This window comes from Physella acuta, unplaced genomic scaffold, assembly GCF_028476545.2.
Source record: "Physella acuta isolate Inbredline_101_S28 unplaced genomic scaffold, ASM2847654v3 ptg002130l, whole genome shotgun sequence".
Lineage (NCBI taxonomy): Eukaryota > Metazoa > Mollusca > Gastropoda > Physidae > Physella > Physella acuta.
The window spans coordinates 46,038-61,445 of record NW_026733631.1 but is presented as its reverse complement, the minus strand read 5'-3'; the positions used below and the strand labels follow the sequence as shown (position 1 = coordinate 61,445).

The window sequence follows — 15,408 nt, the reverse complement described above, 5'->3', positions numbered from 1 at the left end:
TATTCATAAGTGCTTGGCACGGATAAGTTGGCAACGGAAATGATGGAGAAAGACAGTAGAAGATGTGGCAAGGACTGCCGGAATTATGTGGGAGCAAATAGCAAAAAAAGAGAGCAGCTTAAAACAGAGTGCGGTGGAGAGGTGTGGCTGCTGCAGCCTTTTGTTCTTCAGGGGCCGCAAAGGAATAAGCCAAAGAAAGTCACTTGGCACGGGTAAACATTTAAAAGTTGGCCTGTATCAAGAAGTTCGTCAATCGTATTTACATCAATAGAGAGGTTAATTCACGGTTAAGTCCCCTTGTAAACATCCTATAAATATTCGCTGCTAAATTAGCCCGAATGATTTTTACGGATATTCATGTTATTCCTTTATGACCCTACTTAGAATCGGATAGCGATACCAGTTTAGAGTATCGAATCTCTTCTCATTTTCGTCCCCAATATCGTAGTGGAAACGGGAATATCCGGATCTTGTTCCAACGAGGGCGGTGTACTTGTGCGGTCAGCCAATGACTTAGGCTAAAAATAGATAGGCGGCGCGCACTCTCCGCTTCGATACGGTTGTCCTGGGAATCGTCGCGTTGACGTCACTTCCGGACGTCGACGTCGGCTGCGGCTTTCGTCTGTTTTCTTCGAGGGGTTTTACATTCACATACAGAGAGAACTCTAGTAGTCCGTGTAGATTAGGTGTGGGCATTGTTAACGTGAAGACATGGGTGTTCGTGGTAGGTGTCTCAGTTGTTGAAGACACGTATGTTATTGACAGGTGTGTTATTGACAGGTGTGTTGTTGACAGGTTGTTATTGACAGGTGTGTTGTTGAGAGGTGAGTTATTGACAGGTGTGTTATTGACAGGTGTGTTTTTGACAGGTGTGTTGTTGTGAAATGTGTGATAGACAGGTGTGTTATTGACAGGTGTGTTTTTGACAGGTGTGTTATTGACAGGTGTGTTATTAACAGGTGTGTTGTTGTGAAATGTGTGATAGACAGGCGTGTTATTGACAGGTGTTGTGGACACGTGTGTTATTGACAGGTGTGTTGTTGACAGGTGTGTTGTTGACAGGTGTGTTGTTGACAGGTGTGTTATTAACAAGTGTGTTGTTGACAGTGTGCGTGTGTGTGTGATGAGCACATATGTTATGACAGGTATGTAATTGACATGAGTGTAATCGGCAGGCATGTAGTTAAAAGCTATGTTATTACTATTAGTCGGTGTGTATTTGGTATGTCTTATTGACAGGTGTCACAGGTTGTGGGGTGACAGGTGTATCATCGACAGATGTTTCATGAAAGGTGTGTCATTTATTGACGAACAGTGTGTTGACAGGTGTGTTATTGATAGGTGCATTATTTGCTGACGAGTGTGTCACACAAACTAGTGTAACTAAAACTTGTATCATCCCAAGGTGTATTATTGGGAGGTAGGTTATTACAAATCACTAAGATGCTCAACAATACGAAATTACGCAAAGAAATTACGCCATCACTACAAATTCTAAATACCAAATGTAAACCATTTTCTTTACAACGATACAAAATCAAAATAGCGATAGAAGTGTGAATTGCTTTTTAACTTATATATATATATATATATATATATATATATATATATATATATATATATATATATATATATATATATATATATATATATATATATATATTATATATATATATATATACTTTTTATATTTAAACGCTCAACTGTCCATTTTACAATGTTTTTCTCAAAACTATTTTTCAAAAGTCTAAGGGACATAACTGATGATGTTTTAAAAAATTCTTGTTATCTGCCCCTGAACTTAAAAAAAGTACTCACCTTCGATCTGATCAGCTGAAAGCTGGGATACCTGAAAAAGAAAAAAAAAACACACGAGTGAATAATAAATCTGTCAATCAAGATTTGACTAAAAGGTCAAGGATGCTGCTTATAGCTCACACAAGTGTAGAAATGTCATCTTATTTCCTGACTCGCTTGAGGTCAGTCTATGTGGGGTAGGGGTGGCATTTTTTTTAGTGTGGAATATTTTTTATTTATTTCATTTTTCTTCTCATTTCTTCAGAGGCTTGGTCATAAATTTGAGCATATTGTCGATGGAATAGATTGGTGGTCAGTGTTTCTTCCAGACTTTTTTCTCCGGGGGGGGGGGGCACTTGAAATTTTCGGGGGGGGGCGGTGTTTTTAACACTGTTAAAAGTATATATTTTCTATATAAATTACATAAATTTCATTTCGTTCGGGGGGGGGGGGGATAGAAGAGATGCCTGGAAGAAACTCTGTTGGTGGTGGTGGTGGTGGGGGGTGATGGTGGATTCCGGTTTGTTATTATTATTCGTATTGGGCTGGGTAAGGTGATGGCCAAATGCTTTTATACATAATAAAACAATTTTATTTTACATGAATGAAAACAAGTTTTATTTAAATTATAAATACGCTAGATTTAAAAAAAAATATCCGGCAAAGAATTTTTTTTTTTCAAGGACCATTGTTTTTATTGAAATATTGCATATGTGTAATACACAAATACATTGTTCTTTGATTCTAGATATAAAATAATTAAATCCCGTTTTAAAAAAAGCGGATTTATCCTGCGCGTGTATTAGAAAGAAATAATAATTAGTTTTTTATAGTGGCAAAAAATAGTGATAGAGGAAATAAACAAAAACTGTAATAACGTTATTACGACAGTTTCAACAGACTCTCTACATATTTTCTGACATTTTATTTACATGCCTTCTACTGCAATTAGCACATGAGAACTGATGGAATCGCTATAATTAGCATAGTGAAATTGTCAATTACGATACTTATTAACTTTAATTATAAATAAGATACAAGGAAATCAACCTTACAACAGAAAAAAAGTATTGGGCTCGTCCGGGATTTGAACCCGGGACCTCTCGCACCCTAAGCGAGAATCATACCCCTAGACCAACGAGCCACTTCATTAATACCATGATTGTTAAAAATAAATCCAATGCTTATGTCCTTTTAATATTGATAAGTTACGATCAGAGGTGTCGTCCATTATTGACGTTACACTCGTAGGGGGGGGGGGGGGGGGGGTAATTTTCAGACGCTGTTTGATGAGGGGGCGGTGCGCCTCAGATAGTGTGACGTCACACGTTTACATTTTTAAACAGTATTGTTTTTGCCGTTATTTTGCGTTTCGTAAAACTGTTTTAATAAATCGTAATACAAATGGATTAAAATACTAAGTTTATCAAACTCAGTCTATCTGAGTGGAGGGAGGGGGGGGGGGTGGTTGTCGGCTGAGGTGTGACGTCATTTGAGGAGTGGAGGGCGGGGGGGGGTCTAGTTTTTGTAAAGGTGTGAGTCGGACGCGAAATGGTCGGGGTGTGGGAGATAAAATTCATTTTAAAAATGTTACGTCATAATGGATGACCCAAAAATTAATAAATCTATAGGACTTAGATTGAGTGGTGTACATTTTGTTGAGATGTGACGTTAACTTACTGTAAAGCCTTCTAGCCTTGATCGGTTTTTAACATCAATTTCAGATGAGGCAGTAGATAAAAATAGATTGTAGATTAGATTACCCTATCAGTAAATAAGTGGGTCGTTGGTCTAGGGGTATGATTCTCGCTTCGGGTGCGAGAGGTCCCGGGTTCAAATCCCGGACGACCCCTTTAAATTTTGTTACATTATTTAGTTTATTTACTAAATATAGCACCATTATTAGCCTATACATTAATTTAGGAAGGATTAACCTATATCAATAAGTTTGATACAAGAATGTTAATTAACAGCATTTATTTTTATTAAATTATAATGGCATACTTTTAAAAGTACTAATGTTCACATTTTAGATGTGTATAATACAATACCCTCACGAACCATATGGTCACTTGACAGATGAAGTAGAGGTCACCTGTTTCAGTGAACTTGATATCTGAAGGGAAAGCGTAGTCAGCAATATGCTCCGTCGACCTTATGTGAATCAGGTACCCATCAGAGCTGGGTTGACTTACGTACATCGGGATTTGAACTCGTCGTCCCTTACTATAAACTGCATTGTCCCAAAATTAAACTAAGCTTCAAATACTTTTTTTTTCATTTACTTCCTTCTTCTTCGTTCTTAATTCGAGTGTTTGAAGGTATCCCCTCCAACATAATTAAGTATACGTGTCAACTGGTATTGCGCCATAGAGACCATTGACTCCGATTTCAGCCTGCTTTTCTCTTTGGATTTGCTTCCATAGCCTTTGTCCAGCCAAGAACAAACTACAAGGTAGCAGTTGTTTGATTTTGGAGTTGTCTCTCCTAGAATAGTGGCTTTTACTAGCTAACAAGCCTCATCTGCCCGAGGGTTCGAACTCGAGACTATTCAGTTTAGCAAAACAACCATGAGCTTTACCGACTCGACCAGGCCAACCACTAAACAACTTCAGCATGTCGTGAAAAACGAATATAAAAAACAAATACTATATCACAATCGTTAGCCCTTTTGACGCTAAACGAATCAACGTAAGTCCCTCCCAGCGTGTAGCAACTATGGCTGAGCTTTTAATTACGTTTTGCGTGGACAACCTCAGTTTGATAAGGATGGGTCACATGGCCCGACTGGTGAGTTCAAAGAGAAAATTGTTTGTGTGCTGGGATGGTTTAGATTCGGATCTAAACCATCCATTGACGCTCTTTGTTAAATTGGATTGATCGTACTACGAAGCCGTACATGTTTTTGATTTCAGTGGCTGCGGCGTCACCTTGAGGGCAAAAGTGTTATGTTGTTGGAGTATTTTTAAGTTAAAAGACGTGTTGGGTGTGAATTTTTTTATCACAATATTATTTGAACAAAAAAAAGCTAAATAAATAAATATCCATTTCATTTTAGAACGTCGTTGTTTAATTAATAATTTTTTTCTTGTTACGTTGTTAATTAATATTTTGAAGTTGATTTCCGTCAACAAATTTAAGCATTACGTGTTAACATACTAGGCAACATGTTATCCGTTGACCCCGATGCTAGCCTGCTTTTCTATCTGCGTTTGCATCCTTTGTCCACCCAAGAACAATCTGCAAGGCAGAAGTTGTTTGATTTTGTAGTTTACTCCCTTAGATGGGTTGTTTGTTTACAACTAAAAGGCCTCATCTGGCAGGGGTTCAAACTCGGACTTTTGCAGTTAGTCATCCTGTACATTCTATTCGACTTCATCACTGAATATTAAGACTGAGTTGTTTTTTTAATACCGATTTTTTTAACAAAGCGAAAGAATAAAAATTGCTAATTAATTAATATAAATTTTTATAAATTTATTTAATTAAAAACCAAAGATCTAATTAAATAATGAAAATGGGTTCATTTAACGTGATATCTATAGAAACATGGCGCAGTTAAGTTGTCAATTTGATGAATAATCGGTCGCTGATGGAGAGGTCAAGGGGTCTAAAGGTCAAGGGTTCGAATCGCTATATGATCGAGCGACCGATTGGTTAAATGTCTAGCTTATTCTCGTTAATCGAAAAATACGCTAAGAGCTAGAGGTAGTCATTTGGTTGGGCTATGTGATAACTGCACAATCAATGTAATACGCATAGGTTAGACCAGGGGTCTCCAAACTACGGCCCGCGGGCCGCATCCGGCCCGCGATGTCCTCTCATCCGGCCCGCGGAGATCTTTTTGTCCACGGAAAAAACGTTTGTTGGTGATGGCTGAGGAACTTTGCCCAGAAAAACCAAAGACATGCCTGAAAGAACCTGGCCCCCTAACTGAAATTTGATAGTTAATGCGGCCCTCGGACTGAAAAGTTTGGAGACCCCTGGGTTAGACAAATCGGTTGAATTTTCTATTGCTGTCATTTTCTAATTATAAAGTACCAAAAATATTACAGTTTAAGTGTTTAAAAGTTAATACAATATAGTGTAAATATCACTTTTATTCAATATTTCCTTTGAAAGCATGTTCTTCTTTGACTTGTAATTCAAATAATAAAATGTGTTAATTTAAAAAGAACAAAAAAAACTCTAAAACATTTTTTTTTATTGATTTGGGAAGCTAGATAAACTAAAAAATGACGATACATTTTTTTGCCGATTTAGTTGTGAGACCTTATCGCGCTCACAATTGATCAAAGGCCCCCACGACTTGCCTCCCTTATCTCTCGCCTACTTTACCAAGTTTTCCAATTTGCCAAGTCGGACGGCGACCCGGGGGTCGCCCAGCGCGACCTGCCGGCCAGGAAGCAGATCGCATGCGCATGCGCATAGATTCTGTCAAACGAACGTGAATGGATGCCATCTTGACGGAAGCTGCAGACGTAAGCCCGGAAGTTGGTTGCACGGCCGCGTCGTCAAGGCGGTGAGGAAATAAAAAAACCAAACCCGATCACTCCGGTTGGTGGGGGGCGTTAACGAAACAAAGATATTTTACTCTCGGAACAAAGAGACATTATGTTCTGAATACAGACTGATCTTTCATGATTTTGAATTACCGAATAAAGAGAAATTTTATTATCGAAACGAAGAGATCTTTTATTTTTATGATCAACCGAAAATATCGTGTGTGGTATTAAGTTTCCGAATCAAAGAGATTGTTTATCGTATTTGATTTTCAAAACAAAAAGATATTTTTAGATCGTGGATTTGATTTTTAAATCAAAGAAATCTTTGATTATGTTAATTCACTGCATTTAGTTTAAGATTTTTAAAAACTCAAATCTCTCTTTCTTTCTCTCTCTTTCTCTCTCTCTCCCTTACGCACGCATAAAATATCCCAAACAATTAAACCATTCTAAAATTGATTCATGCATTAATAAATTAAGATTATACACTCAGTAATCTTGATAGCCGGAACACAACATTTCGTGAAACAGTATACCAAGACAAAGACCCGAAACTTTGCTAGTTGCTTTCTTATGTTATTTTTTTACACCCATTTGTCTGACATAACACATAGTCTTTCCGAAAGCCTCTGTCAAAATAGTATGAGCCCTCAAACATATCTCAAAACATTAAAAAAAAAAAATCCACGCAAAAAAAAAAAAAAAAAACATGACAAAAAAAAACAATACAGTATCTGTGTCAATAATAGCATGCTGTATTGTAGTCAGGGGCGGATTAAGCTTGAACGGGTGCCCTACTGCATGCCCTCTCAGCCCCCCCCCCCACTATTAACCCACTACTGGTTGTAGTTTCAAATGTTTTGCTTTACATCTCTGAACGAAGAGAATGAGCGAGAGTCGATGTTTCAATGACACGGGGAAAGTGTCATCGGCGATTCATCAATTATTTAAGATAATTACATCTCCCCGATCCAGTCGGCAATGATTCCATTTAACAGAGTGTTGCCGCTGGAAATTGCCGAGGGAGTATTTTTAAATACATTTAGATCAATCATTCAAACACAATACATATGTATTTTCGGAACATTTTATTAAAAAATTTAGATTTCTTCAAATTTACTTCATTAATTTAAAAGAAAAAAATAGTTTAAAATTTAAAAAATAAATAAATTCAAAAGCAGATTTCTTTTTTATGAAACAAAACATTTCGATTTATAAAAATTAATTTGTACCCCCATCCCTTCTCATGCAATTTAAACATTCATGTTTTCACATTTAAAAAAAAAAAAAAAACAAAAAAAAAAAACACACAGTAAAAAAATAAAGATTTTTTTTATCAGAAAAGAAAAACAAAAGAAATCTTTAATCCAGATGAGGTCTAGGAATCAGAAAACTTTCCTCATTTGTTAATCCTTTTAAGACATTTCACTAAATCTAACCTCACTGTTGACGGTATTTAATACTCATCAATATCTGAAAAACAAGACTGTATTTTTTAAAATACAAATATTTATTAATTTCAATATCAGTTTTCTCAAGCCGATGGTGGAAATAGTGAGGCGGTTAAGGTGCGATAGACTGGCGTGGTTGTGGGAAGGGGTTTGAAAGGTGTGTGTGTGTGTTCGTGTGGTTGGATTGACTTCTGTGGTTGTTCGAGGGAATTAGAAAGGTGTGTATGTATTTATCTACGTGGGGGTGTGGGGGTTGGGATCAGTGTTTCTTCCAGACTTTTTTCTCCGGGGGGGCACTTGAAATCTTCGGGGGGGGCGGTAAACTTTCTTCGGGGGGGGGGGGGCGGACACTGTTAAAAGTATATATTTTCTATATAAATTATATAAATTTCATTTCGTTCGGGGGGGGGGGGGGGGGGGCGGTAAAATTTTTTCGGGGGGGGGGGGGGCTTCGCCCCCCGAAGAGATGCCTGGAAGAAACTCTGGTTGGGATAGACGTGTGTAATTGTGGGAAGGGGTTGGAAAGGTGTGTGTGTGTGTTTGTGTGGTGGGGTAGACTTGTGTGGTTATGGGATAGGATTTGAAAGGTGTGGGTGTGTGTGTGGGTGGTGGTGGGGTAAACTTGTTTGGTAGTGGGGGGATTTGAAAGGTGTGGATGTGTGTGTGGGTGGTGGTGGGGTAAACTTGTTTGGTAGTGGGGGGATTTGAAAGGTGTGGGTGTGTGTGTGGGTGGTGGTGGGGTAAACTTGTTTGGTAGTGGGGGGATTTGAAAGGTGTGGGTGTGTGTGTGGGTGGTGGTGGGGTAAACTTGTTTGGTAGTGGGGGGATTTGAAAGGTGTGGATGTGTGTGTGGGTGGTGGTGGGGTAAACTTGTTTGGTAGTGGGGGGATTTGAAAGGTGTGGATGTGTGTGTGTGGTGGTGGGATAGACTGATGTGGTTGTGGGAGGGGATTGGACTGGTGTGGGTGTGTGTATGGGGGTTGGGAGGTGTAAGGTAGATTGTAATGGATGTGAGAGCGGACCGAAAAGGCATGAGAGCGTGTATGGTTGTGTGAGGGGAATTGAAAGGTGTGGCTACGTGGAATGGTGTAGCGGAATTAAAACAGATGTGGTTGGTGTTAAAAGGTGGGGCGGGTAAGTCTGCCTAGGTCGGGCAAGTCTGCCTTCAGGTAGAATAAAACATTATTCTGTGATGTGCTTATAAGTAGTAAGTTTCCATTCCCCTCAGCCTATAAATCTCTATCGAATATTGCCAAAAGACTTAAGATCAAATGAAAAAAATAAATAAACACCTACATTCAAAAATGAAATCAATATCGCGTTGGCCTCCTGGCTTTTATAAACCCCCCACATTAAAGAGTCTTTGAATTACAAACTTGATATGATAAGATCTTTTTAAAAATCCTCTAAGATCTTTGAGAATCCTTTGAGACCAGTTCTCCTTAGGGCGAAAACTAAACTAAGCCATTGATTTTCTTCGCCGCTTATATTGATTCTTCGCTTGATATAAAACATAGCATTTTTCCCGTTATAATTTTCAATTTTTCTTTCTTTAGAAATCTTGTATTTTAGTTTACATTCAAGAAAATTGGATGAAAATAACATTTTTGTTCAACACCTTTTATTTTAGTTTTTATTAGTTGGTTCGTTGAAAAGATGAATTATTTCGCATTTCGTTCCAACATACATTTTTAGTTTAAATTAGAGAAAATTATTACATGATAAACACATACGTTTTTAATATGGTTTCAATAGTTTTTTCAAAGACATTCTTGAAAATCATCGAAGTACATTTAATTAGTGTTTATTAATATAATGTGAAGGGCTTGATCGAGCGGAAGAACACGTCTTTGCTAAGGGGTCATCCATAAATGACGTCACACTCGTGGGGGGGGGGGGGAGGGGGGGCGTAATTTTGTGACGATGTGTGATGAGGGGGAGGGGGGTGATTCAGATGTTGCGACGTCACACTTTTGCATTATAAAAAAGCAATATTAGAAAACGAATTTTAGACGTTATTTCGCGTTTTAGATAGATTCTAACTGTTTTAATAAATTGTAATTGTTTAGACAAGATTTTAGAAGAATATCGATGTTTAAAAAAAATTCAACTGCAATTTTGAGGGGGGTTGTAGGTTGAGGTGTGACGTCATTTTAGGGGGGGGGGGGTCTGGCTTTTTGTGACGACGTGTGACGGAGAGGAGAGGGGGGGGGGGTAAAAATCGTCAAAAAAAGCGTGACGTCATTTATGGATGACCCCTAATTCAAAAAGTCCCGATTTCCGAACCCTGGTAGCCGAGGTTCGTTAGCAAGGGAAGCAACCAATTCAGAAAGTCGGAGTCCAGGGCCATAAGTCGCATTACTTGTTAACACGTTATTTTAAATAGAGGTTGAAGAAATCACTTCTAAGGTTACAATTATATAAAACCGAAGAAGGAATAGAAATTGTAAATAATTCCTATTGGGCTTTTCCGTAACTACACGAAAACAATTGATCTCGTTGCTTACTTAATCCCATTCGCTAGTTATCTATGTACATTCGAATGAAACGACTTAGCTCACATCATTGGAAACACTTCCATCTTATTTACATTATAAACTAAATTAATAAACTACATTTATAAACCTTAATGTTGTATTTATTTCCAATCGTTATGAGTCTATTTCATCATACAAAGAGACCTAAACAATAAACCGATGTCTCACTAAAGCATGTAGGGGGCATAACTCTGAAATAAAGGCATCAGATGCTATCACAAGTAACGTAGAGTTACCTTTCAAAATGTACAAAAAATGAATGAAATTCAAAGGGACGGAACTAGAAAGTGTAGTTCAAGAAGCCGCCAATAACAGAGACAAGAGTTAGTTGGTCTAGGAGGCAGCCATAATGTAGGATAAAACTAGAAACTGAAGGTTAGGATGCGGTTATTTGAAGGAATAAAGGAAGCAGGATACAAAGGTACATCTTGATACGGAGTCTAAAGAGAGAGGGGTTATATAAAGGGAAATAACTTGCTTCTATGATCAAAGAAATTGCGGTCAAATAAAAAACAGGGATAGACCATCATATAAAGGGAGATACCTTGACAGTTTAACACAAGACATATAAAGGGAAATAACTTGCTTCTATGATCAAAGAAATTGCGATCAAATCAGGAACAGGGATAGATCATCGAATGAAAGGTCATAACTTGTCAGTTTAGCACAAGATAGGGGTTGACATATAAAGGGACATAACTTGCTGCTATGATCCAAGAAATCGCTGTCAAATAAAAAGATGTCCCCTGCTTCAACAATGCAGGGATAGACCACTATGAATGGAGATAACTTGACAATTTTGCACAAGAGAAGGTTGACGTAGCTTGCTGCTATGATCCAAGAAAATTGCAGTTAAATAAATAGACATAGCCTGCCACTATTGTGCAGTGTTAGACCATCATATAAAGGGACATAACTTGTCAGCTTAACACAAGGGGAGTTTGACATATAAAGGGACATAAAAAAACAAGACATAAAAAAAAACATGACCTGAAAAAAAAAACCAAGCAAAGGGTACATAACTCTCTACTAGGGTTGAATGTAAAGCTGGCATTGAAAGGGAAATAACCTGCTAGCGCTTGAAAAGCTTGCTTCATTTATAATGGGATCATATAAAAGGGAATTCAATTAAATTCTATCGGAATGAAGAATATTAAATATTGATCGAAGAATGACGGACATAAACTGCTAGTGGCTCTCTAGACAGTGGACACAGCCTTATTTTTAGTCACATCGATGTTTTCTTCAACTGTAAATTTAATGTCAAATACTACAGAGCATATTACAGCTAGCTTTAAGAACGTGTGGTTTTTGATAGATTTACAGTGATACTACAAAACAGAGAGAAAAAAGCATAAAAAGTTTCCCTTTCAAACCGGACGGTCTATGGGGCAAGTGAAGTAGAGTTCACTTGTTTCTGTGACCTCGGCATATGAAGAGATAGTGTGGTCAGCACTATGCCCAGCCGCCTTTACTTTCCCTAACATGAGTTAGGTACCCATCAGAGTTGGGTGGACGCAGGGACGGTCTACTGACTTGAACCCGGATTCGAACACGAAACTTACGGGTTAGCAGTCCAGCTCTCTACCGCTAGACCACTCCGTACACATTAAAAAAAAAAAAAAAAAAAAAAAAAAAAAAAAAAAAAAAAGCATAGTTTTCAGTTTATTATAAGTATAAATACTTTTGAAGTGTTTGAAAAGATTGATAACAGTGTGTATGTTCTGTAATGTCTGTAATAAATTATGTTCCATTAAGTAATGTTCTTACACATATTTCATATTTCATATAAAAACATTAGAAGATGATGTTAAGCTTAAAAATACTTAAACGAATATCTTCTGTTAGTGAGATGAAGTTTAAAACTATGTATCTCAATGTACATATTTGTACTTACTAAGTAATCTTTGTTTTATATATATATATATATATATATATATATATATATATATATATATATATATATATATATATATATATATATATATATATATCATATATATCATAAACATTTATACGAACTATCTGAATAGTTGTACATATTGTGTAACAAACTTGCATAATATTACATGTTATGCACACATTATGGAGTTTATAACCATATATTATGGTGTACCTTTTAACATAATATGATCTCATGTCCATACATATTATGTACATGTCTAAACGTACATCTATATACAATACCCGTGTACAACCACTTGATGTATTTTAGAAGTGTAAATTTCTCTTGGGATTAATTTCACACTAACCAGGTGTACCATCCCCACGGTACCTCAACCTTCCCCTTCCCCCCCCCCCCCCCGACATACATTTGTCCACACCTCTCATTTGCCGTTACATCCGAACAAAAACACAACTTTAAATCTTTTAACGAAGAGCGGTCGCGTTTCGGGAATTTCCCAAGGGTATTTCAAAGCGATTATTCCAATGTCCATTTAAAGTTCGATCAACGTTTTATTTTATTTTTTTAAAGAAGCAAAACTGAAACGATTTTTACAAAAAATAATTATTCTGAACCTTTAAATTGAGTTGGTCATGTTGATTTCAAAATACAAATTGCTTAGATGAAAAGCAACATCTAAATTACATTGTAGATATTAATAGGAAGACGAGTTGCCAATATTTCCTGGTGCCTGCTATACATTGATGGGCATTTATATATATATATATATATATATATATATATATATATATATATATATATATATATATATATATATATATATATATATATATATATATATATATATATAAAGGGGACGGCGTAGCCATGAGATACCAAAAGTCTTGAGCTCAAATCCTGGTTCAAGTCCGGAGAACGCCATTAATTCCTACCAGCTCTGACACGCTAAGGAAAGCTAAGGCGGTTGGTAATAGTGCTGACCACACTATCCCGTCACAGAAGGTGGTTAACTTTACTTCACTTGCCCCGTTGATCATCAGGTTAAGAAAGGGAACCTTACTTCTTTTATATTACACACATACTTCATATATGTAAATATATATATATATATATATATATATATATATATATATATATATATATATATATATATACATAATTCTTTAGATTTTATTACAACATGTATAATCCTCTAGATATCATTGAAAGAGTTATGCACCCTTTTAAAAAAATGCTTATGATATCTCTAGTAATACAATATTTGCAAGTGCTAATTAAAAGGACCCACAAAACGAGTCTAAGCACTAACCCAACCTAACACACAAACCAACCTACAATAGTTACCCCCCTGCTGACATCACGTCGACCGTCCACTCTATGTTGACCGAAATCGTCTCACCACTAATTAATTTTTGTTGCCAACCCGCTATCAGGGAGATCGAAATTTTATTCACAAATTTATTTTTTGGTGCCATTTACTCGACATGACCATCATGCCGCACGGTGCCATTACTCGACATGACCATCATGCCGCACGGTGCCATTACTCGACATGACCATCATGCCGCACGGTGCCATTACTCGACATGACCATCATGCCGCACGGTGCCATTACTCGACATGACCATCATGCCGCACGGTGCCATTACTCGACATGACCATCATGCCGCACGGTGCCATTACTCGACATGACCATCATGCCGCACGGTGCCATTACTCGACATGACCATCATGCCGCACGGTGCCATTACTCGACATGACCATCATGCCGCACGGTGCCATTACTCGACATGACCATCATGCCGCACGGTGCCATTTCACCCGCGGGAACACCCGGAGATTAATATCGCACATCGGCAGAAAGAGAATTTTTTAGGTCCACTTACGTCCCTTGATATCGGCTTCCCTTTGTTGAAGGAACATTTTCCTCCATTCCCCTCCCCCTCCCTCACATAAAAAATAAACAAAAAACTTCTATCGTCCTGTTGATTATTTTAAAGAATTTAAGCGTTATTGAATTCGTAAATATTTTTAAATTTCAATAACCAGAATAGAAAAAAAAAAAGAAATTTAAATAATAGCAGAGGTAAATAATTAATAGAAGTTTCTTTGTCAAAATAACAAAATACATGTTAACAATAAAAAAAAAACCCAATATCAACAATGATGCGTGCCCATCCACTAAAGCCGCTTAAAACAAATGTAGCTGAAGTCTGTTAATTAACAATATTTTTTGTGACCATCCGCCGTAGCATTGTTCATAGGTGTTGATACGATGACTTTCTATTACTGTCTTTCTGTCCGCTATAAGGAATCAGAATACATTAGGGCTAGATTGTCTGCTAGAGCAGACGTCTGTCACGTCATTAAGGATTGTAATTAGATGACTCGACACTTCTTCAGAACATTTTTTCACCAATCTCAAATCTTCACCAACTGTGACATGGAGCCCAAACCACGCCATCATACCGACAACAGCAACTTCACCGGTTCATTAACCAGACTATAGGGCTAAGTAGAAGATTATATTTTGATTTGGTGTATATATGTATATATATATATATATATACATATATATATATATATATATATATATATATATATATATATATATATATATATATATATATATATATATATAACTGTACCATTACTTTTGAGAGATTCCCCTAACCTTTCATCTATCACAATCGTCACAAATGTTACAAACCTTAATTTTCGTCAATATTTATATAAACACTATTCAATATAACTAGTATACAACGATTTATATATATATATATATATATATATATATATATATATATATATATATATATATATATATATATATATATATATATATATCTTTGTATATGTATATACTTATGGCTTTGTCTTTATGGTACGCACACGGGCATATGTAAAAGTTTGTGTGTGTGGTGTGGTGTGTGTGTGTGTGAGAGAGAGAGAAAGTAAGTATGTGTGTACATTGTTGTATCATTGTTGTATCATTGTTGTATGATTGTAGTATCATTGTAGTATCATTTTCATATCACTATTGTATCACTGTTGTATTCGTATTACTGTTGTATCATTGTTGTATCATTGTTGTATCACTGTTGTATCATCCTGGTAGAGGAAACAATGAGAAGATATCGTGTGCCCATCACTGCATACATAAACCGCCGACCGCGACCGTTACCTCAGCGCCGCGCGTGAGGAATTAATTC

The 15,408-nt window shown here is 36.8% G+C and overlaps 2 non-coding genes across 2 annotated transcripts; one reads left to right on the top strand and one right to left on the bottom strand.

Annotated features, from left to right (window-relative positions):
* Window positions 1-2,869: 2,869 nt before the first annotated feature.
* Trnap-agg (transfer RNA proline (anticodon AGG)) lies at window positions 2,870-2,941 on the bottom strand. Its single transcript has one exon. It is a non-coding gene; the product is annotated as a tRNA-Pro (tRNA).
* A 636-nt stretch (window positions 2,942-3,577) lies between these two features.
* Window positions 3,578-3,649, top strand: Trnap-cgg (transfer RNA proline (anticodon CGG)). Its single transcript has one exon. It is a non-coding gene; the product is annotated as a tRNA-Pro (tRNA).
* The last annotated feature ends 11,759 nt before the right edge of the window (window positions 3,650-15,408 follow it).